We start from the raw sequence: 22,971 nt of genomic DNA on the forward strand, positions 1-22,971 counted from the left end.
GAGCCACGGCAAGCAGGGAGCCTGCCTTAGCCCTGCTGCATCACTGACTGGACTTTGAACGACCAGGCTTTCCGGTGGAAAACAGGACACCTGGCAACCCTAGCCTGGAAAAGCACATCACTTAGAATTGGCCTATAGTAAGAAGTTGATTTGAGATGGGTTACTTATTATATATTAATTTATTTAAAGACAAACCTGAAAAAGGAAGACAATTTTGGTCTCAAAGTGCTACAGATGAGATGTCTTCTGGCAGGCGCTTCAGAAAGACAGGCTTAGTTCTCAGCAACTACCTGACAGGTCTCACCCCACTTCCAAAGCTGCAGGTTTTAATCAACCGCACTTGGGACACCAGCAGGTTTGAACCAGTAACCTTCTAAGCTAAAAGCATGAGCACCTTCTGCCTGAGCAAAATGATTAAGTCCTCCATTTACCAGCTGTAACAGAAGTATGTAGGCCAGTCCCTAAAGAGAGACAAAGACCTGCTCTCTCCGAGCATGGGTTACAAAAACAATGTAAAAACCCCCTGTAAGACTTGTGAACTTGTTGCAAAGCAAGAATGATTTAATAAACTCATTACTTTATGCACTTTCCTGCACCTTAATCACCCCTCTGATTAGACTAAGCTCTTCAAGGCAGGGACTGTTTCATATTCGTGGGTGTGGGTGTGTGCACATATACACACTAGGCAGCACAATGAGGCCTTGATCTCAGCTGAAGCCTGAGAGTGCTACCATAATAAAATTAATATTAATACTATACTTAGGTTTTGTTTTTCATTGTATTTCTGAGGTGTAACTGTATTTTTTAATGATTGTATATTAGTATGATCAGCACAGAAAAAGAGGTAAGATTTTTATACACTGTACGTATTTACAAATACCATTCTTATCTACAGCATAGACTAGTGGTAAGCGCCTGGGCAGAGAGCTGGGAGCCCTCGGTTCTTTTCCTTCACTTTGCCTGTTACAGACTACGTGACCATGCACAAGTCAACCTCTCTGTGCTTTACTCTGCCTATTGGCAAAATGGGGATGATAAGACTGCCCTAGTTTGCTGGGGCACTGAGACACAAATAGCTGCAAAGGGCACTGAGATCCTCAGACAGGAAGCGCTACATCTTAGAAAAGTACATTATCGTAGTTACTATTTGTATTAGAGAAAATGAATAGAAGACAATCGAAAGCATTTCTGTGCTTGTGAATAATGTGCCTGAAAATCAGGCCACTAATTTAGGTGCCTAATTCTAGGCAGCCAAATTTGAAAACGTCGGTCTTTGTACATCATCTGTCCTATTTAAAGCTGAATATCTTGCCCACACTGAAATACATAACGCTCCTTTGCATCATTTCTTTGTTTGCCATCTTAAGCTGTATGCTGTTTGATGCAAAGACTGGATCTTCTTCCTTTGTGCTTAAGAAAACACCCAGCATCTTTTGGGGGCTACCACATCAAACCAACAACAAGAATCAGCAGCTTTCCCTTTACACGTCAGTGAATTTTGTTGTTTAAGAAAAGTTCTGGATCACCAGACTTGTACTCACTGAAGTCCCACTAAGCAATATACCTGGACAATAAGAATCCAAAGCTTCCCAACATTGCTCTGACCCTGATCTAGATCACCTCTAAAGGTGAGGGTACTTCATTTTTTCATGCTTTTTAATCCATGGTCTTTATGATTAGACAAGGATGCTACTTAGAGCCAATTATGTTGGTGGTTCTTGTGACACAGAGACTTTCTTGCTGTAAACTGGACTCGGTCCACCAACTCATTTTATGCACTGAGCAGCTGTCAGAGGGTGAAAAGTCAGAGATTACCAATCAAATCTGGTATACCAGTGGTGAAAGATCCTGTATTTAAATACCATTCCTGCATGGAAGTATACAAAATGGTTTATTTTTAATTAAAACTTATTTTAGGTTATAGGAATAAAAAATATAATAGCCCTCCCCCCCAACCAAACCCCGCATCCTTCCCCCCCGCCTCTTTAGCCTTTAAAGCAATAAAACCAATAGAGTTTTGATTAAAACACAAAATAACTACTTCCACCCTGCAATGAGGTCTGTTAAGTTTCAAGCACGAGTACATTTTTACTGCTATGTAATAAACCACTACAATAGGGAAATTTACAAGACAATACTGAAAGACCCTTTTACAATAGTGGCTCTGTAAGTGGCATTCCTATAATACATTTATGTTGGACTATAATATTTTAATAGGATTTATCATTATGATTTTCACAAATACAAAGCTATTTTGTATTGATTACATAATAAAGACGAGACACAAAGTGTTGCAAAACGTTGCATTCGTGACATTTCACTATTATTTAGATATCACACCATTATCTCTGAATCATTAGAATAAACCACATCTATTTATGTTTGCCTGTTTGCTCAATAGAGTGAAATTGGAAGCAAGAAACTGTTTTGCTTGTACTTCCGTAATGCTGTATGTTTAGAGAACTTTCCGGGAATACAATGGACTGAAATTGAGAACATTTGCATTTTCTTTGTACTTTTCTAGGATTTTTATATTCAGTGATGCTATTAGCAAAACAATAGTAATGTCCCATAAGTATTTTATTCTGTACAGCTTCTGTTCTATATGGTATTCTATACTCATCATGATGGGAGATGAGTACCTTCCAGAAGCACATTAGGTTCTGTATTTCTACACCATCTAGTGCAATGGGTCCTGGTTCATGACTGGGGCTCCTAGGCAACATCACAATACATATAAGTAATAAATAATAATGTAACCTCCAAGGAGATTACATAGATTCCTGGAGCTCTGTCTGCTGGCAGCTCAGGGAGGAGGAGCCAAGGCAAACTCAAAGTCTGCCCAGCAACCAATAGGGAGTGGAAATGCCCAGGGGTGAGCTGGAGCCGGTTCGCACCGGTTCAGATGAACCGGTTGTTAAATTTAGAAGCGGTTTTAGAACCGCTTGTTAACCAGCTTCCCTGTAATTCCTCCTCCCGGCCGCTGGGGGGCGCTGCGGGAGCCATGCGGGCTGCCTCCTGGCCCTGTTGCTGCTGCTCCTTGGACCTCTGGCCCTGGGGCTCCTGCTTCTGCTCGGTGAGTCCCCGGCTGCATCCTGCTGCTTGGGCTGCTCCCAGCCGCTCTCCCCATGTGAGTGTCTGCACCCCACCCCCGCCTTCCCTGCCGGTAGCCACCCCCTGCCCGCAGCCAGCCCTTGCCCACCCCTGCCTGCAGTCACTCCCTGCCCACAGCCACCCCCTGCCCACAGCCGCCCGCAGCCACCTCCTGCCCGCAGTCACCTGCAGCCAGCCCCTGTCTGCATCACCTGCCCACAGCCAGCCCCTGTTGCAGCCAGCCCGTGTCACACTCCCTGCCTACAGCTAGCCCTGCCCCACGCCCCTGTCTGCAACCGGCCCCACGTCCACTGGTGCCCTGCAGTTCTCAGGGCAGTAACCCTGCACACCTGTTTCAATGAGGAGGGGCAGGGAGCAGCTGGGACCCACACGTGCACACCCTAGGGTGACCAGACAGCAAGTGTGAAAAATCGGGACAGGGGGTGAGGGGTAATAGGAGCCTATATAAGAAAAAGACCCAAAAATTGAGACTGTCCCTATAAAATCGGGACATCTGGTCACCCTAGCACACCCCAAGGGAGTGGCGGGGACCCACACACGTGAAAAGGAGCTCATTTCTAGTTCAGCCCCATCTTTTTAAAAAAGAACTTTAGGTAGGGTTAACATACAGCTGTATTTTCCTGGACATGTCAGGCTTTCCAGTTCTTAAATCGCTTTTCAGTTCTTAAAAATTCCTCCCAGGAAAATACGGACATATGGTAACCCTATTGGTACAAAAAATACATGCTGTGGCACATCCCTTAAATCAGAACTTTTTATAGGGAACCGGTTGTTAAGATTTTAGCAGCTCATCACTGGAGATGCCCCTCCCAGGGAGTTCAGGAGAGGGGAGAAGCCATTTTGAGGAGAGGCTGGAGCCAGCCAGGGCAAGGGCCGAACTGGCCTCTAGGGACCTGACCGCAGATCCCCCAGCTGGGCTTTTCCTTCCCCACGGATGATTCCCAATTGTTACATTTGCTGAGAAATTTCCCCAGCCAGGCTGGGTTCACCTCCAGCTCCCCTGGTGAGACCAGTCCCCACATGGTCGGCGCTGCTAGTCCAAGGCTGCTGCCTGCGGAGGGTGTGACTGGAGGCTGGGCGAGGAGGCGACAGTTTGGATGTGAGGGTAGTTGTATAACCTGCACCTTGAGCCCTGCACCCCTTTGTGGTGAGGGGAAATCCTGGGACCGACGCAGCCTGATTCCTGCTTGAGGAGGATCCCTGACAGCAGACAGCAGCCCCTCTGCAGTGACTGAGTCCAGCGTCATCTTCAAACCTGAAGGTCATTCATGGAGTTCGTGAGTGCACCAGCTTTTAGTTAGTGAGTCAGGGAATTTGTTTTGGGGACCCCCTACTCCCTGAACTGTGGCCTCAAGCCAGGGAGTGAGGGTTTGAGGATTTTATAACCTGCTGCTTATTACACCTGTGGAGGAATTCACCACCTCCTCCCACTTGTGGGTCCTTTGGGCTGTACTGAACCCAGTCAGCCACACGGCTAAACCACTACAGAGAATTGTACAGGTCATCAAGGGCCCCAGCAAAGTACGCGTACCAACAGGACACTAATTTTACACTTGTTGCATCAAGTCACGGGTATTTTCAGTGTGGGCACCGGTGACCCTAAAAAGAGTGTTTCACCCTGTTATGTTGTATATGTTGCCTGTTTAATATAATTATTGTGCTGAATATATTTTTATGTGTTGCGTTATTTCTTGGACGTCTCCAACTATCTGGCAAGTAAGTGGGGATTACTCTGTAGTTAGAATTTTCTGCCCAAGCTGCCCTGGTGACCCTGCCAGGAAGGAGCGAGGGGGGTGAAGTCACGCCAAATAATTTCTTAACAAAAAAGAACAAAGATTCACCCTGCTGAGTGGGTGGCGGGATCCAAAAGAACCCAGACCTGTCCATCAGAACCTGTAAGCGGATGGCCATTAAAGGAGGTAATCAGGTGGAGAGGGGCGCTACAATAATAAAAGTGACAGAGGTGTATTTGAAAAAATTATCCTAAGTGAGTTAGGAGCCCACATCCCATTTCCAGAAATGACTTAGGCTTCTAAGTCATTTAGGCAGTGATGCGACCCACAGCTAATGTGTCATGTGGATTTTTCTTCCTCCCATCATTTTCCATGGGGAAATTGTGTGAGAACTCTTATGATATGTACGCTGTGCTACATTTGTGTGTTAGCAAAGTCAAGGCAGAGAAAGTGTGCTTTACACTTGGAATGGAAGTTTATCAGGTCTACAGTGGTCCTTAGATCCTGCTTCATTCCATAGTCTTGGGACCAGACCCCAGAAAGCCATGTCTCCCGAACAGACTAGATTATTCCATCAGCTTCTCACATCAACACTGCTGTATCATCTTCTATTTTGCCTCGTATGCATGGCACATCCTTCTTGACCTCATCTGCGAGGCCTGCCCTTTCTAAATTTAAGTCCTTCTTGAAGATCCACTTCTGCTGTGATGAGTGGATGACATATATATTAAATAAAAAAAGAAAGAAAAAAAATAACTATGTGTCCCCTTCCTCCTAACCTCTACTTGTCTATATGCCTGTTCTGAGACTGAGCTCCTTGGAGCAAGGTGTCTGGAAACTACCTGGCATATAGAGGGTGCTACCATAAACAACAAAATAATAATTCATGGCAGAGGACTGGGATTTAGGAAACCTGGGTTGCACTGAAATCCATAGCAAAACTTCCACTGGTTTTAATGGGGCCAGGATTTTCTCCATCATTCTGTTCTTGAAGAGCTTACAATCTAAGGGCCAGGGTTTGGTACCTTTACTCATGTTGACTAGCACCTTATCCACCAATGGATCCATTTTTGGTACAAAATACTATTCAGTGCAACTAAGGTCCTACACTAAAACAGGATATTGAAAAAGGATGGGATACGCTGAGGGGCTGGAAGGCCCACTGACCAGATGTGTATCCTTGGGCAAGTCTTTTCATCTCTGTGCCTGTTTCTCCACTCCTTGTCTTTCTTGTTTATTTAAATGGCAAGCTCTTTGGGGCAGGGACTGGTCTTTTACTATGCTCATACAGCATCTAGCACAGTGGCCCCCAGCCACTGCTGGGCTGTCTACGTCCTACTGTTATGCAAACAATACATGACCAGATCACTGCATTTCAATAATGCAGTCCCCGTTACCGTCTAAGGCAAAGATCAGAAAATAAAAAGAGGTAAAGAAAAATCTTGCTCTCAGTCACAAGCATGCAGCTCCCACTGAAATCAAGTGGATGTATATGGGGGCAGAATGTGACACTTACAGGTATTATTCCTCTCTGATTCCCAGCATGACAGGTTGTGTTAAGTTTGGGTCTAAACAGAAGATGTTACAATCTAAAAACAAACTTTTCAGTCACATACTTGCCTAAAACCTTGAACAGCACTTGCCAGCGTATTCAAAAGGGTTCCCACCCAGCAGTTCCCATGAATCTGGCCATATGTCTCACACAAATATACATATTCTCTAGCAACACTATACCCATTTAACATCCACTGCTGAATATTAGCCATTCTCCACCTGTCATGACAACACAACACAGTTAAGTAAACACCATTACTGCAGGAGGGAGGCTCAATTTTAATACATTCAAATGAATTGAACTAGACATAAGCAGTTTTTGAAACAATGATAGAGTTGCCAAGCATCAAAAAAAGATTGAATTTAACCATTATTAAAATGACAAAACTTGGGATCACTGACTGTAAACAATTTTCACCCACTAATTAAACAGTCTGTTAGCATTTTCAATAGAGATACTTGGGGCTGGCCACTTGGAAAACTATTGACTTTGCAGTGGTTTGTGCTCCATGTTAATGGAGTTGATTTCAAACAAGCACTTCCCCTATGTAATTCATTACAATTGTTTCAAATCCTTTGTGTAATGCTGATCACTCTGAAATCAAAACACGTATGCAGATTGCCTAGCACGTGAGTACCGATTGCCTGCTGCTCTGTGGTACTAAACACTCTAAGCATGCACAGAGGAAAGAAAACATTCCCGTTTTGGGTGGATGATGAGGATTATGTGTGTGAAAAGTTATATAGGCTGAAAAATGAGTCACAATAAGAAGGAAAAAATGTTTTGAATGGATATTCCAGGATAGCTGTAAATATAAAAGTTTTCTAACCTAGGTTCCCAAAGTTAGCTTCTCAAGTCAAGGCCCTAAATAAAGTTATCTAAAGATTTTCAGATGTGCTGAGCACCTGCAGCTCCCCTAACACTTGGCAATTGTAAGTGCTCTCCAGGCTAAAAGACTCAAAAGGGTTCTAACGAGCATTAAGCACTTCATAACATGGGTGCGAAGCCGGTAGTTCTTCTTCTAGTTATTTTACAGGTGGGTAAATGAGAACAGAGCACACTGAGTTATGGCACTGATCCGGCAAACAGATCTACTCAGGCAGATCCCTATGCCTGTGCAGAATGCCAGCAGTTAATGGGTCCCTATGTGGACGCTGTGTCTGTTAACATGGAACAGCTTCCAGGATCACGGCCAGTGCGACTTGCCCAAAATTACTCAATGGCAGACTCCCAGTCCACTGCCCCAGCCACAAATGCCACACGGAGCAAGGGTAGGCTGAAACCTGAATTAAGATGTTATAAGATTTCTCTGTTATCCAAGAAAAAAGAAAAATTAAGAAAGGGTGAGCACTTGCTGAATTGTTTTAATCTTTGTACGATATTGTTTAGAGCTGGCTTCTCTCTTTCTCTCTCTCAAATAGAACTGTCTGTACTCAAAATGTATTTGTTTATGTAGATTGGACGTCTTCACACTATTTGAATTAGCAATGTAAGTATATTCCATATCAGCACAGACATACTTGATGTATTTAATGTCAACACGGCTAGCAACGATGAAGATTGGAAATATTGCTCTGCTTGTTGGCCATGGAATAAATTTGCCAAACAGAATCAGTGTAGCTCTAGAGTTTAAATTAATGCAAGCAACATTGTTATCAGTAGTCTTTAGCCTGCCACTCTTAGCTTCTAACAGAAACATTTAGGAATAGGAAGCATTACATCTGGCTACAGCTGCATATTACATGGTCCATTGAGACTCAGATGCTGATGGCTGAACTGAATAACAAACAGCTGGGTATAAATGCAAAGATCAGGAAATCATAAGAAAATGCTTGTACAGTATCTCTGAAGTCTCAAACACAATAATACCGTATTAGTGCTATTAGCATTACAGAATAAAATAGCCTGAGGATTGGAGTTCAGTTCCCTAACATGGGGAACCAGTCACTTTAAAGCTGGTAACAGCAGATTATTTTCTGGCTGCTGTAATGTTTACTAGTCAAACAATTTTATAGAATGGTTAGACTTTCACTGTCTGTGATATCAGGTGAAAATCAGCAAACTTCATTCAGGCACACTTCAATTGTACCTTTCACAGCCTGACAAAGAGAATCTTTTAAAATTAATCACTTAATTTTAAATTCATTACTGTTTTTCACTGAATGCTAGACAGCTTGGTGCCTAGGAAAAGCTGAACATTATCTCGTTTAATAAGAAAAAATAAAAACAGACAACTTGGTGGGAAACAAGGTTTTCCCCCATAGCCTTCAAGACTATTGTGATGGTGGCCTGGATCCTAAGGCATTGAAATGAACCACACAGTGATCCCTCTCTCAAATGCTCTTCTAGGTGTTAAGGAAACTATAAAGTCCTGGATCCTTGAAGTTCAACCTGTTTTGCTGGATGAAAACACTTCCCCATTTTTTTGGGGGGGCAGAACTTAGTATTATTCAATGGGATTCACCCTACAGGAAGACACGTAGCTGTGACTAATACTAAATTCAACCAACTAGTCTACAGAGCGAACAATGCAGACTCAAGGACTGAACTGAAACAATGTGAGAACATAGCCAAAAGTTGAGAATGATGGAAGGCAGGGAAGGAACTCTTCAGTTATTGGCATGATGAAAGCGAAAAAAGTGCTGCTATATCAAACTAGGCTGCTAGCAAAAGTAAACGTGAGTAGTTTGGGGCTGTAGAGCTTAGAAGAGCCCAATTCCTAATATATTATGGGGCTTCCGATATCTGCCTATAATAGCAAATCCTGAGATTTTGTTGATTCCTGCCTCTCCTGTCTTGTTTTCTGTTAGTTGGTGAATTTTCTTTTTATAAAATATGAAGACAATATATACCTAATTTCAATGAATGTGGGCAACTGACGAGAAGAACTCAAGAACTGTCCTCTTTGTGGCCTAGTTTGGTGTGGCCCATCTCATTATGGAAAGCTGTTCTCATCGATATAGTGGCTGGAACTCAGCTCTCAGAGTACTGAGATTTTTGAGGCTGCCTAACATCTGGAGAAATCCCCCAAAGGCATGGGAAATCTCCCAAAAGCCTGTGGCTCAGCAGAGAAGACAGACAATCTGAACAGGCTTGAAAATGCATTATGGAGTCCGATGGGAAAACCAAACGCAGTAAGATCATCTCAGCAACATGATACTCCATAAAAAAAAAATCTGACTTGTAGCAGAAATATAGGATGACACTGCAAAAAGAGGAACACCTGTATTTCAACCCCCATCCCAGATCTAGGACCTGGGGGGAAAGGCTGGTTTCCTCTCACTCTTAAAAGAGCTTTCCTTGAAAAGGAAATGGATGTAGCCACATGACATCTCTTGAAGCTCAGGAGCTGACATCATGGTGAAAGCAACTCTCTCTGGGAAGGCATCTGCATAAAACTTAGAACTCAGGACCTCTAGACACATAATTTTGACTAGCAAATATGCTAACAGTTACAACTAGTTTTTACTGCCCAGACCAGTCTGATAGATAATAGGCTGCAACATGCCAATGTGGTACTGGATACATTTTCAACAAAATTAAATTTTGTCAAAATATGCTACTTTGTTGGGAAGAGTCAGTTCCAAGGCTCTCCAGTCATATGTGAGAGAGTGTCTCGCTATAGCCTGGTTTTAAGGCACTGGCCCGATGACCCAGGTTCAATTCTCTTCTCTGTCAGATTCAAAGAGATCTGGGATGAAAATCTCAGCTTTGAACCCATCCTAGTCGAGTTCCCTACACAACAAGATTACAGAGTCTCAAACCTTCCTGAACCAAAAAGCTCAAGTTTCAAGAAGAAAATGCACATTTTGGCACTATTCCATTGTTGCAGAAACACTTGGAAAGTTTTGTTTTCATTCCAATGCATTTTGAAAGCTGCTGCAAGATGGAAGAGTCATCCTCTGGACAGCTCTACTTGACTTGACTTTGAAAATATATACCTCTGTTATTGTACTAAGGGCAGGTCAACGCTAGAGCCAGGATCGACGCTCTGAAATCGATCCAGTGGCAGTTGATTTAGCGGGTCTAGTAAAGACCCGCTAAATCGACTGCAGATCACCCTCCAGTCAATCCCCACACTCTACCCCTGAAGAGAAGAGTAAGGTAAGTCCGTTGACCCCCACATGGTATAGACCCCGCGGAAACTCAATCTAAGATACATCGACTCCAGGTACATTATTCACATAGCTGGAGTTGTGTAGCTTAGGTCGACTTACTGCGGTACTGTAGACATAGCCCTAGAGAGGGACAAAAAGTGAGTTTAACTTTCAGAGAGTATGTTTCATGGACTCCTGTAGTGGAAACATAACCTGCCTTTGCCAATGCTCACAGATAGCTCTGAGAATTCAGGAACATTAAGGAGGCTAATGTAATGTACTTCGGCGTTGTTCTAATTACTTTTTTTAATAAGTTTTGCTAGACCACTAAGAATAGATGCTATCCAGGGAACTCTTGCATTTAGTCACATTGGTACTTATGTGCATAACTTGCCCTAACCAGACTGTGGAACTTGGTTAAAGAATTATCAACTTAGGCAGGAAATGGATCAAGTGCACTAATCTAGCTTCACCTCTTGTCACTCTATAATATTCCCAGTTTTCTATTAAAATCTTGACTACCAGTCCACTTCCTGTAGATGGCTGACAACCATAAACAGAATATTAATCCCAGTTAGTATATTTTGTTACACACCATAAGAAGGTGTCCCTATCCAGAAGTGCCCTCCTGCCCCAGCCTGTGGTATGACAGGAATGCCTGCCTCAGTTTCCCCTCTCAGTTAACCCAAGGATTCTGCACCAAGCTCTCACTTGAATAATACTCCTCTTGGGGGCCACTTTGTTTGCACTATGTTTTGTAACAGTCTGTCACAGAAGTCCCAAAACATAGTCAATTATCACCTCCTGTGCATATAGAACTTAGAACCCTGCTCTTGCCAGTGGGAACCAGCCCAAGCTCTCTGCTGGGAGTGCATCCTCACCATACTCCAGTGTCCTCCACCATATCTAGGCTCCTCCTTGTCTGTCCCTCTGCCAAGACAGTGACCCCAGCCCTTCCAGCTGGCATGCAATCCTGATCTTTCCAGCAGGAACCCCTATAGCCTTTCTGCTGGGAGGTCATTCTTACTAGGAGAGCATTCGTCACTCCCCCTCTTTTCATGTGTGCTGATCTCCAGCGTGGAGACATCAGTGGGTAAGTCTCTCCAATGCTCTCCTGCCTTCAGCCCTGACTCTGGCTTGGGACCATCAGCCGGCAAACCTTTCCTGCTGCTGCTCCTTGCCGTCAGCCTTCGGGAAACACCTTCTGGCTCGGGCAGCTCTATTCTCCAGCCAGTCTCATCCCAGGAGGCCCTGACTCACCATATCGCTCTTCCTTCTAGGGCCCAGGTGCCCTCTTTTAAGCCCAAATTGGAGTGGGCTGATGAAGCACAAGTGCACTTACCGTGCTCCCTCTTAAAGGGCCAGTGTCACCTTGCAACAAACATTTTTAAGTAGCGTATTATCCACTCACATCAAGCACTGTTGTATTTTCAGCAACGCAAAACTAACTAGAGTAAATGAACTACGGTCACAATAAGTGAGTGCATACCAACTAGTCGCCCAAGCTTGCAAATACTTATTCTCATGTGTAATTTTACTCGCATCAGTAATACTGACTCCAATCCCACACAAGAAGGTCACTCACATAGGTAAGTGCTTGCAGCATCAAGCCCTGAATTATTTTCAAGCATTCATCATGCAACCATTAAAAATATGAACATATAGTGAAAATAGCCATGTGATAGACCCCAGAGCCATCTCCCCCATTTGGCAGAAAGTGCAACATTGACCGTTTCAGCTGCATTCTGCTCTCTAATCCAACTCCAACGAGACAGCCTCTAACATTCCAAACTTCAGAAAAGATTAAAATACCTCCAACTGGGAAAACCAAACCAAACCCTAACAGAGTAATATTTGTTTTCCTCCCTGAAGATGGAGAAGTTCTACTCCCCAACATTATACTGGCCCAGTGACCCAAAGCTAGAGATGACTCAGTGGTTCTACACTGGCAATATTTGGTGCCACACTAGAGGTTTAGTATCTCATGAGCTTTCAGGGCTAGAAATGACTGTTTATATCATTACAGAAGTCCAGGAATAGGCTTTTGGAAGTCCTTTCCACCAGGATAGGCTTTTGTTTTTATCTCAGTTACTGAACCTTAAAAATGCATCAATTTCTATGCACTGAAATGGTATTTTAGGGTAAAGAAGATTGATTTTTCTACAATAGTCATTTATTCTCCTCCTCCTAGTTCTATACAGTTGGATTAATTGTATTAGTTTGCAGATGAAGGGATGTGAAACACAGCGAGAATAAAATTTTCAAAACCTTTTTCTACAAAATATATCGTTTATATAGAATACACTATGTTCTGGGATTAAGATTTCATGATCAATCTACTGAGATGACATAGCTAATTCACTTATAGCTTTGCCAGTCACCAATAATGCAGTCATCGCAAATTCATGACAATAAAACCTTTATATATAACCTCTACATGTATGCAGTGTACTTGTAGTTTGTTGGTCCCAATGTGGGTGAGAAGAAATATCTTTTACTGGACCATCCTATGTTAGAGAGAGAGAAACTTTCAATCCACACAGAGTCAGAGAGCTCTTCTTTAGATCTGGGAAAGGTACTCCCAGTATCAAGGCAAAATGCAAGGTGGAACAGATTTGGCATAAGTTGTTAGCAGATACTGTAAGGGACCATTGAAGGTACAGTGACCCGTTAGCACCTCTGCAATCATAGGACAAAAATCAGTCCTCATCCTCAAAGGAAACCTGCACAAATACACCTCTACCCTGCTATAACGCAACCCGATATAACACAGGTTTGCATATAGCATGATAGCAGTGGGGCTCCAGTAGTGCTTTAAAGGGTCTGGGGCGCCAGCTGCTGCAGGGAGCCCCGGGCCCTTTAAATCACCTCTGGAGCCCTGCCGCTGCTACCCTGGGGCTGCGGTAGCAGGGCTCTGCTGGCAATTTAAAGGGCCTGGGGCTCCCCGTGGCTGGAGCCCCGGGCTCTTTAAAATCACCACTGCAGCCCTGTCACCGCTACCCTGATATAATGGAGTTTGACCTATAGCGCAGTAGGGATTTTTGGCTCCCCACGACCGTGTTATATCAGGGTAGAGGTGTGCTTTCAAAAGAGGAGCCTGGGAGCTTAAATTCATTATTCTACTAAAAATCATGGAATGAACAGAGACATTGGATTTACGGCTTCTTAAAACAATCTGTTACCCACTCACCTCCTCTTTTTGTCCTATGGATGCACAGGTGTTAACGGGCCACTCTGCCTTGAGTGGTCCCTTATAATATGTACTAACAACTAATGCTAAACAATCTGTTTCACTTTGCAGTTTGCCATGAAGCCCGGAATACCTTTTCCTGGCCTGAAGAAGAGCTCTGTGTGGCTTGAAAGCTTGTCTCTCTCCCTAACAGAAGTTGGTCCAATAAAAGCTATTACCTCACTCACCTTGTTTTCCCATGTTCTACAGTAATATATTGAAGTGCGTGTATATACCTCCACATATATGAAGGTAATACTCATGTGAGACATCAAAAACCTCAGAATTCCTCATGCACCTTTGATTACCCCACCTGTACTCAGCCCATTAGTCCACATCACCTGGGATTTATTCTGCCATTCCAAACACCAGAGAAGTATCAGCCTGCCACCACACTATTAAAAAAAATAAAATAAAACCAGCCTTCTCACCCAAAATGTTCTCCCCTCCTCCCCATTCCCAAATTATGAGCCCAAGGCCTAGAATAGGTATGGTATTGGGGGTTTATACAGAAAAATGTAAAGGTTTTCCAATGATGTAATGGCAAGATGTGAGTTAAATGACATAGTCCCAGCTCTCCCGGAAGGACTGGAGATAAAAATTTTAGGTAACTTAGGTTTTATGGCTCCCACTGATCTCAGTACAGTGCTACTGATGGTGAATAAGGTGCACAGTTTTATAGCAGGATGTATATGAACCGTAGTCCCAATACACATTTTTAAAACTGTAAAATATTTTTGGCAACCTATGTGATGAATATTTGATGGTCTAGTATAGTGTAAAGGATTTAGTGGCAGTCTCTTTGTGAGATCCACATTACTCACTCATGGTTTCTCTCTCATCCCTAACTCACACTGAGAAGAAGGAAACATTTCTCTGGCAGGTGGATTTAAAAACTAAATGCCACCTGTTTGGTTGAAGCTAATCATGGAGGTGTTAGGGTAAATCTTTCAAATAGACATACATACATATATATACACTCAGGGCTTGGATTTTCTAAGAGAACTCAAATCAAAAAGTATCAGTAGACACAGGGCACCCAAATCCCGTGAGCCCATTTGAAAATTCCAGTCCTAGTGTACAAAAGTATTTTGAGTAGTAGGCAGTGGTGTGCTGTAACATTTTGCAGTATGGCATACAACAAATTTTTAGTGAACAAATTTTGCACTAAACTTTCCATACTCACAAAGAATTTGTGCCGCTAGCTGTGTTCTATCGTGGACAATTCAATTCTGCATTTGCACGCCCTAGGTGGTCCAACATTTTTTAATGACATTCCACACAATGGCGTCCTCCACCCGGTGTGACCTTGCATGTATGGTTCATGAAAGATCACACGGTGCAGAGGATGCCATTTTATACTACAGTCTACGTATGGGTGTAGATGGAATCATCCCCTGGGCCAGATCCGGTGCACAGGCCACCAGTTGGACGTTTTTGTGAATTCTGGGGCACGCAATGGATGCCTTCTATACACAGATGGCAAACCACTGATAATGGGAATACTGAAGACAATCTGCAAGCTGTAAACTTCTGAGATGTTATCAACTGTAACACATAAAACTAGAAAATTGATTTTAAAAAAATTCTAAAGAAGTGTTTAGTTTTTTGGAGGAAAGTTCAGATGTGGAACTCTAATCAGAAGCAATCTTTCTGGTCCTCTTCTAACAACAGAAGTGCCTATGACCTTGAATCTAGTGGCACAAACATGACTAAAAATAATACAATTCACCCTTATTATAATATGATCTTTGAAAGGCCAGCGTTTAAAATGGAAAGGGTTCTAACATCAGTGAATGGCGCTGGTTTCATGTAGTTGAGAGCCATAGTATTGGGCCTTGTATTTTGATTTTTGAAAACCTTATAAATTAGGGCAGAGAGGATATCCATTCCATTCTTCAAGGTGCATTTTTGTTCAGCAAAGACTGCAATTTTCAGTCTCTTGAAAACGTAATTATAGATCATGTTTGCATCAGTAGCAAGAACACAATGAACACATGGGGCATGAAAACTCCACTCAAATCATATCCTCTTAGGTTATGAAACTTATCTCCTACCAAGCGCAGAGGTATTTTGACAAGCTAATATTCAGTCTGAAATGGCTGGTGCGTTATACTAACCCATGCACGAATTCTACTTTTACTTTTTTTCCATAATTCTACTCTATGCATCAAGAAGCTGCACATAAATCAGAACAAAGATAACTGAAGATTCTTTGAAAAGCTGACGCCTATAAAATTTTGCAAGAAGGGGGGGTGAGTTTACTCAGAGATGGAGTAACCAGGCTCTGCTTAACAATGAGAGGAAAGCTGATGTCAGAGCTAATGGGGCCAGTTCTTTGCGTGACTATGAGAAGCAGAAATCAAAGCTTCAATTTGTCCTGTAGAGCCAAACTCAGAATGAATGAGATTTTAAGGGAAAAAAACGAAACGATCTCAAAAAAGAAATCCATATCAGAGGAGTTCGGCATCATATAAATTAACTGCATCTTCAATAAGAAATGTCTGGTATTTGTACATTCAAAGTAACAGCTCTGCCGCCTCAATAGTAAACCAGACTCAGCCTGAGGCATAAGTGATCTTGATGCTGCTTTGGTGCCCCTGTCAAAAGATTGATCCCTCGGAGCGCTTTGAGCTCCTCAGAAATTAACCTGATCACACAATAAAGTGTACAATATGCACACAGGTTCACAGCCAAGCAAAGGGAGAAGGTGGACATTTTCACTTCAGAGCAAACAGGCACATGAGTCCTGAGTCTCAAAGGCAATTCAAGTGGTAAATCTTTCTTCATACTAGAGATTGGATAGACCTACACATACATGTAGAGTAGCGATCCCCACACTTTTTACCTCGCGCCCGCTCTTATCCGTAATGGACACCCCCCTTTTTGGGAGCCTTGGTTGGGAGCCAGGGCAGGGAGCAGGGCCATGGTCAGGGCCGGAGCCGAAGCTGAGGCTGGAGACTGGTCTGTGACCAGGAGCAAAGCCGCAGCTGGGCCACAGTTGGGGGCGAAGGCTGGGGCCAAAGCTGAGAGTGAAGTTGGGGCTGGGCTATGATTGGGGGCTGAGGCCGCGCGGCTGGGAGCCGAGGCCGGGCTGGGAGCTAGGGGCCAAGGCCGGGGCCGCAGCTGTGGATAGAGCTGGGGCAGACCCAGGGGTGGGGCTGGAGCAGAGCCGGGGGCAGAGTGGGGCTAGGTGGCACTCCCTCCCTGCCCCCCATGGGGGCTGGCCCAGCTCTTCCATGCCCCCCCCCCGAACATTCCTCCATGCCCCCCCCCAGGGGGTGCTCTCCACAGTTTGGAGACCATTGATGTAGAGCTTGAACCTGTAAAGCACATGTAAGGAGTATTGCATGGATAAACATAGTGAGAAAAATACTGAGGATGACCAATAAACCCAGAAGAATCCAGCATTGCCAAGTCCTGCCATATCTGATGTTTCACTGAAAAGCCCTGGCTCCTGGAGTCATGTATTTAGGGGAGAATCTCCACTTTCATTTTATTTTAAAAAAGTATGTTCCTTCCCATTGTGGTTGCAGATACATGATAAAAAATGGTGCTGCCCCAAAAAGGTCCTATGGATGTTCCTTGTGCATCTTAATTATAGGACCACATATATTAATTGTACTGGTGAAAACAAATATCGTACATGACAAAGGGACCAACACAAACACCTTAATGTTTAAGCAATTGCTAATACAGAAAGCTTAATCAAGTATGTTAAAATTTTTGAAATTCCATTATTAGTTGGACTGTAACACATTTTACGAGGTCTTGATATGGCCCTCTAAACATCCATCTGATCCTCCAGTTTAGCAGCTGGGGCCTGTGTGAAGGGGTGTGCGTTACACAAACAAGCAATGGCTCACACTTAGATACAGGTGGTAGCAGGACACAATTTCTGACTGCAGAGAAAATGAGCAGATTAGCAGCACTTTACAATAAAAATCTTCACAACAGGTGCAGTCATTTTCTCTTACTTTTCAAACTACTGCTCTGTTGGAGCTGGGACAAATCTCTTACTAGATTATGGCAAAAAAAAACAACAACAACCTAACCATTTTAATTAAGATGCATTATATTTTGGCCAACAGAATTTCTATTACAACAGTTCTTTCATAATAATAAGTAAATAATAATAATAAATTATTATTTCTATTAGTGCAGGAGAGCCCCAATCATGCATCAGGATCCCATTGTGCTAGGTGCTGTACAAACACGGAACAAAAAGATGATTCCTGTCCCAAAGAGCTTACCAACTAAGGGATGGTTTACACTGAAAAATTATATTGGCACAGTTACGTCATTCAAGGACATGAAAAATCCACACCCCTGCATGCTGTAGTTAAGCCTGTCTAACCCCCAGTGCAGAGAGCGCTAGCTCAACTGAAGAATTCTTCCAGTGACAGCTACTGCCTCTCGAGGAGGTGGATTACCTCTAGTGATGGGAAGGGTTTTCCAGTCACTGTAGTAAGTGTCTACACTGAAGTGCTAAAGCAGCGCAGCTGCAGTGCTGCAGCATTTTAAATGTAGACGTAGCCTCAGCACACAACAAGAGAAAACAGACAGATACAAGGAAGCAATGAGACGATATTGCTCAGTATCATAGGCAGAGGTCTTATCACACCAGAGGCTAACTCTTGTCAAGTTTTTTGTAGGCATCATAGCAAAGGAGAGTGCTAAGAAGGGATTTGAAGGAGAACAACGACGTAGCTTTGCAGATGTTTCTGGGGAGCTCCTCCCATGCCAGAGGAGCAGCGTGGGAGAAAGTACAAAGGTGCTTGTTTGAAAATTTAAGAAGTGGACGATGATGACTAATATCACTGGCCAATCAGAGGCAAGTGTCAACATCAAAATAGTGAATGAGAGACAATAGGGTAGGTATAAGTGAAAAAGGAGCTTAAAAGTCAAGATAAGTAGCTTATGTTTGATGGGATAGAGAAGGGTGACTCCCCCACCCCCAGTGAAGGATGAAAAGAGAGGTCAAAGGTAGGAAAATGATCTTTGCAACGGCATTCTGAATGGAAATGAGTGGGGCAAGTTTATCTCTCTCAAAGCCAGAGAAAAGGATGTGACAGAAATCAAGACACAAGACCATGAGAGTCTGGATGACAGTTTTAGCTGTATGGATGGCATACTGAAGTGCTATATTCTACATTTACTTTTCTTCCATTGGCTCTGTGAGAGCTTCTCATTATTTACAGTATGTTTTCAGATGAAAAGGGGGTGTTTGCTGGCTCTTGGATATTTTATTTTTTATCTTTAGTTATTTACAGAGATTTCTTTTTCAAGTGCGTTTTTGGTTTTGGTTATTTCCTGCTAAGTTTTCACAAAGGACTTCAGGAATCGCACTTTAAATGTATCATCAGCATCATCACGACAGTTTTGCATATTCAGGGTTTTGGATTTTGCTGTTTGGGTTTTTTTTTTTTAAACTATTTTTTCTTGCTTTTTACTGCAAACTATGACATTTAAAATTAGTATATATTGGAGCGCAAATATTTTCTCTGCTGTTTGCATCATTTCTAATGTTTATACTCTGAACACCCATATAAAGCACCTCGCACTCTTCCCTACTCACAGGGCAGCTCTCCCAACACAAATGTGTACCTCGCACATAAAACTCATGTCTGGCACAATACACCTCCCCCTGCTTTTCCACTCCCACATGCCAAGAACATCTGTCCATCCCACATACACTTGTCTTCTACCTGCACCCATCCCCATCCTGACCTCTTCATATCCAAGGCAGCAAACTAAGAGAAGGACTGACTGACTTGTGCCACCTACAGAGCTCTTCACTCCCTTTCTCGGAGAAATAAGGGAGCTTCTGGCATCTCCTGTTCGCAAAGGGAGTTGAGGACCAAGGAAACCCAAAGACAGACAGGTGGCCAATGTGCTACAAGGGAAAAGATCTGCCCCCCACAGAACATCTCTCTCCAGGTGGCAGCCTCTGGTGCTCCTTTGGGCCAAGCTGAACTGCATCTTGCTGGATCCCCTGTATCTCTGCAGCAATAAGTAGCTTCCTGTTCTCTCCCCAGATGCACATACACGATGGTGGTACCATGGGACCCCTGCCTGAGCTTGGGCTCAAGGCAACTATCCTGCCCTCACCAGGGGTGCATGATCAGTACCAAAGTACACAGATGTGCCCATTCTGCTTGCTCAAAGGAAAAAGCAAGGAAGAAGCAGTACCTAAGGATTCTGGAGTAACACATTATCCTGCAAATATGGACGGCAGTCAGTGTGGTTAATGACTTCACAGGCCCAGTTAAGCCTCCTCTGCAATATTTCTGACTCTTCTGTATTGCCACATGTGTTCTAACAGGATGGGTTTGCATGACCTGCTGAGGAGTTTTATTATTATTATGAATTATTGTATTACCCTAGTCAAAGACCAGGGCCCTGCTGTGCGGTACAAAGACAGAACAGAAAGACAGTCCCTGTCCGAAGAGTTTGTGCTCTGCAATGTAAGAAGAGTTTAAGCAGATTCAAGTGAGACCTTAAATACTGAAGTATTGAACAGCAGACAAGAACGGACTTTTAAAGCTGCTAGGTAGTCCCATTCCAGTCACTCTTTACATATACACACACATCCTTTGCTCAGATCTCTAGCGTGTCAGAAGTTACTACATGACAGAGAGACAGAACAGAGGATAGAGGCCCTCTGTGTACAGTAACAACATCTGAGGCAGTGTTGCAAAGTTGCCACCCCAACACATTCCCTCCTGGCTGGATGTGGCATTGCTACACTTTCGCTTCACTTTCTCCCAGTGTCCATAGGACAGCTCTGGCTGTAAGAGTGACCTGGTGCTCCAGCCAGACCACTTGGCAAGTCCTGCCCCTTCCAGGGCCACAGAGTCCTTTACCCAAAGTCCGGCAAAAAAATGTATCCAAAACTAAACAAAGGAGAAAAGAGTGGTCCCCATAAAAGCAACCAGAGATGTATTTCCTTCACACTAAAATAAGTCAATATACTAGGATAGGCCACATTACAGTGCCCATAATGTATCTAGGTTCAGGTCAATTCATTCCTTTTCAACAAGGCAGCACATGTGGAAGACTTATCTATAGTAAGGTAAAAGTTGAGTTAATGGCTCAAAGGGAAACTATAGCAAAAATATGTGTAATGTGTCAATGTGTGGATCTGTACTTGGTACCAAGGCACAGGGAGCACAGGGCCAAATTCTGCATTCCTTCCTCAAGCAGAACTCCCAGGAAGTTCGGCAGGAGTTTTGCCTGAAAACCAAACAGATATGGGCCATAGTAAAAGAGAGACAACACTGCTGCAGAAGTCCAGTCAAATCTCCCTATTAACTCTTCTTTTCACTCATTTCCATCTTCCCATATTCTTTGTCTTCTGCAAATTAAACCTTAAAACTAATCACACTTCTTGTTTTCTTTCCCCTCCTTGCCCCTCATTTAATTCCACAGGAAAGCTGGTAACTCAGATCCTGCTGGGAGTAAAACAACCAAAGCTAAGCTTCGGCTCACTTGGCATGTTTAGCACTGACCTACTTCAGTGCTCAAAGGAAAAAGATGAATCACACATCTCTGTTTTAGACTATGAGAATTGTGTTCGCTTCTTTCCATGCTGAGAGCATCTACCTGTGCCCATTCTATAATTAGGCATTCTGGTTTTGAGCTTAAGCTGATAAAGGTCTATGAAACAGCCCCAACAGGAAGTTTTCAAGAATCAGCTGCAAAAAGTAACCCAGAAAATGGCCAGATTCCTTTCATGCTCTGTTCATATTAGCTGTCTTAAATGACAGCCCATATCACTTCCTGTTCATGGACTCTACAGTTCATGCTTTGAACAGCAGTGTGATAAAGTGACGTGTGTGTGCCTGGTTACATAAAGAGTGAATACATAGCACGCAAACGATAAATGCAATTGTTTTAAAAAGTAAAACGTATGCATTTTTAAAAACATGTCTATATTTTTTGGCTAATGAAATGACCAAGTTGTCATCACACTTATGTAAGTCTAATGCAAATGAACCTATTAAAAAAAAGTTTTCATAGAAGTGGCAAGGCAATCGAGCAGCTTAAAATAAATGTTGAAATGGAGGAAAAATGGAAACCAAAAACTAGAATCTTCATCTATAATGATGTGAAATAAGAGCAGAGCCCAAAGTAGCAGTAGGGTAGAATATAGGTCATGGTTGCCATGCTCCAAAAAGCATACTTGGTTAACTGAAAATCTACTTGTGGTAAACTTCCAAGCAGGTTCTGTCAATAATCTGGTCACATTTCACTGTTGTTAACGATGGTCTGAAGGAAGGAGACCCGACGGACCTAAACAACTGAACGAGCCAGGAAAAGCATTAGGAGAATCCCTTGATTTTGCAGATTTTCAAAGACGACTGTCCTCGGCCACAAGTTAAAAACTTTCAATTGCCTGAGACTATTTCAGGCACATGAAGCACACTTATCTGACACCAGGCTGTGTGTTTTCCATGTCTTTCAACCAAGTGCTATGGAAGTCTGCAGTTGATCAGGCAACGAGTGGTGGGTTAAGTAAGTCGCTGATTAGCTTTGTGTCTGCAAAATCAGAGTTAGCAGAAAAATAGCATAAAAAAATTACCAGGGAAGAGCCAGGATTTAGCAGACAAGAAGATACCATCATGACCTTGGGTGGGGACGCTGTTAGGATCTTCGTTACTTATTAGAGTTGGGAGAGAAAGGATAGCTCTATTCAGCCAGTCCCATTCAGTCTGGAGTTGCTCAAAGGACATACAGTGCCCTCACAAAACAGTACAGTTCTTGATAGAGGGAGCATAGGCTGTTTCAACAGGAACCGTCTCCCCCCCTCCCACACCACCTCTCTGGATCAATGAGCTAACACAGGCCAGCTAAAGATCAGCAGCGACCATTAACAGAGTTGAGATGTTCGTTCCTCATGCACCACTTATAATATCGTCTAAAAGTTACTTGTCAGTCTTTTAATACCAGTGCATTGAAAAGCTGCAGCCTTAGTGCTGGGATGGTGAGTCTGTGAGAGTGAGAAGATTGGAGACCTTTTTGTCAAGGTTAAACTTTATGGTAACATGGTGAACTAGATCATGTTTCCTAAACTACAGGAAGAAATCCATAGCACTAGATCTTTTGCATGGGTTTGCACCAGAGTCAACCAATAGCTGTTTTTGTGAATGTGACCACTGTCTTATCTGGAAGACCAAACTGATCAACCCCTAGCTCTCTGCCATATGTAGTGACGACTCTTCAATAAAACAATCATAATTT

General features: G+C 43.2%; 1 protein-coding gene across 12 annotated transcripts in view; it reads right to left on the reverse strand.

The window, feature by feature from the left end:
- CELF2 (CUGBP Elav-like family member 2) overlaps window positions 1-22,971 on the reverse strand; it is a 440,299-nt gene that overhangs the window by 257,196 nt on the left and 160,132 nt on the right. The window contains exon 2 of one of the 12 annotated variants that reach the window (XM_039519486.1): window positions 5,434-5,549. The exons of the other annotated variants lie outside the window; for them this stretch is intronic. The gene's annotated coding sequence lies outside the window, so the exon portion shown is untranslated. The remainder of the gene's footprint in view (window positions 1-5,433; window positions 5,550-22,971) is intronic. 12 annotated transcript variants of the gene reach the window in all.

This window comes from Mauremys reevesii, linkage group 1 (genome assembly GCF_016161935.1).
Source record: "Mauremys reevesii isolate NIE-2019 linkage group 1, ASM1616193v1, whole genome shotgun sequence".
Lineage (NCBI taxonomy): Eukaryota > Metazoa > Chordata > Testudines > Geoemydidae > Mauremys > Mauremys reevesii.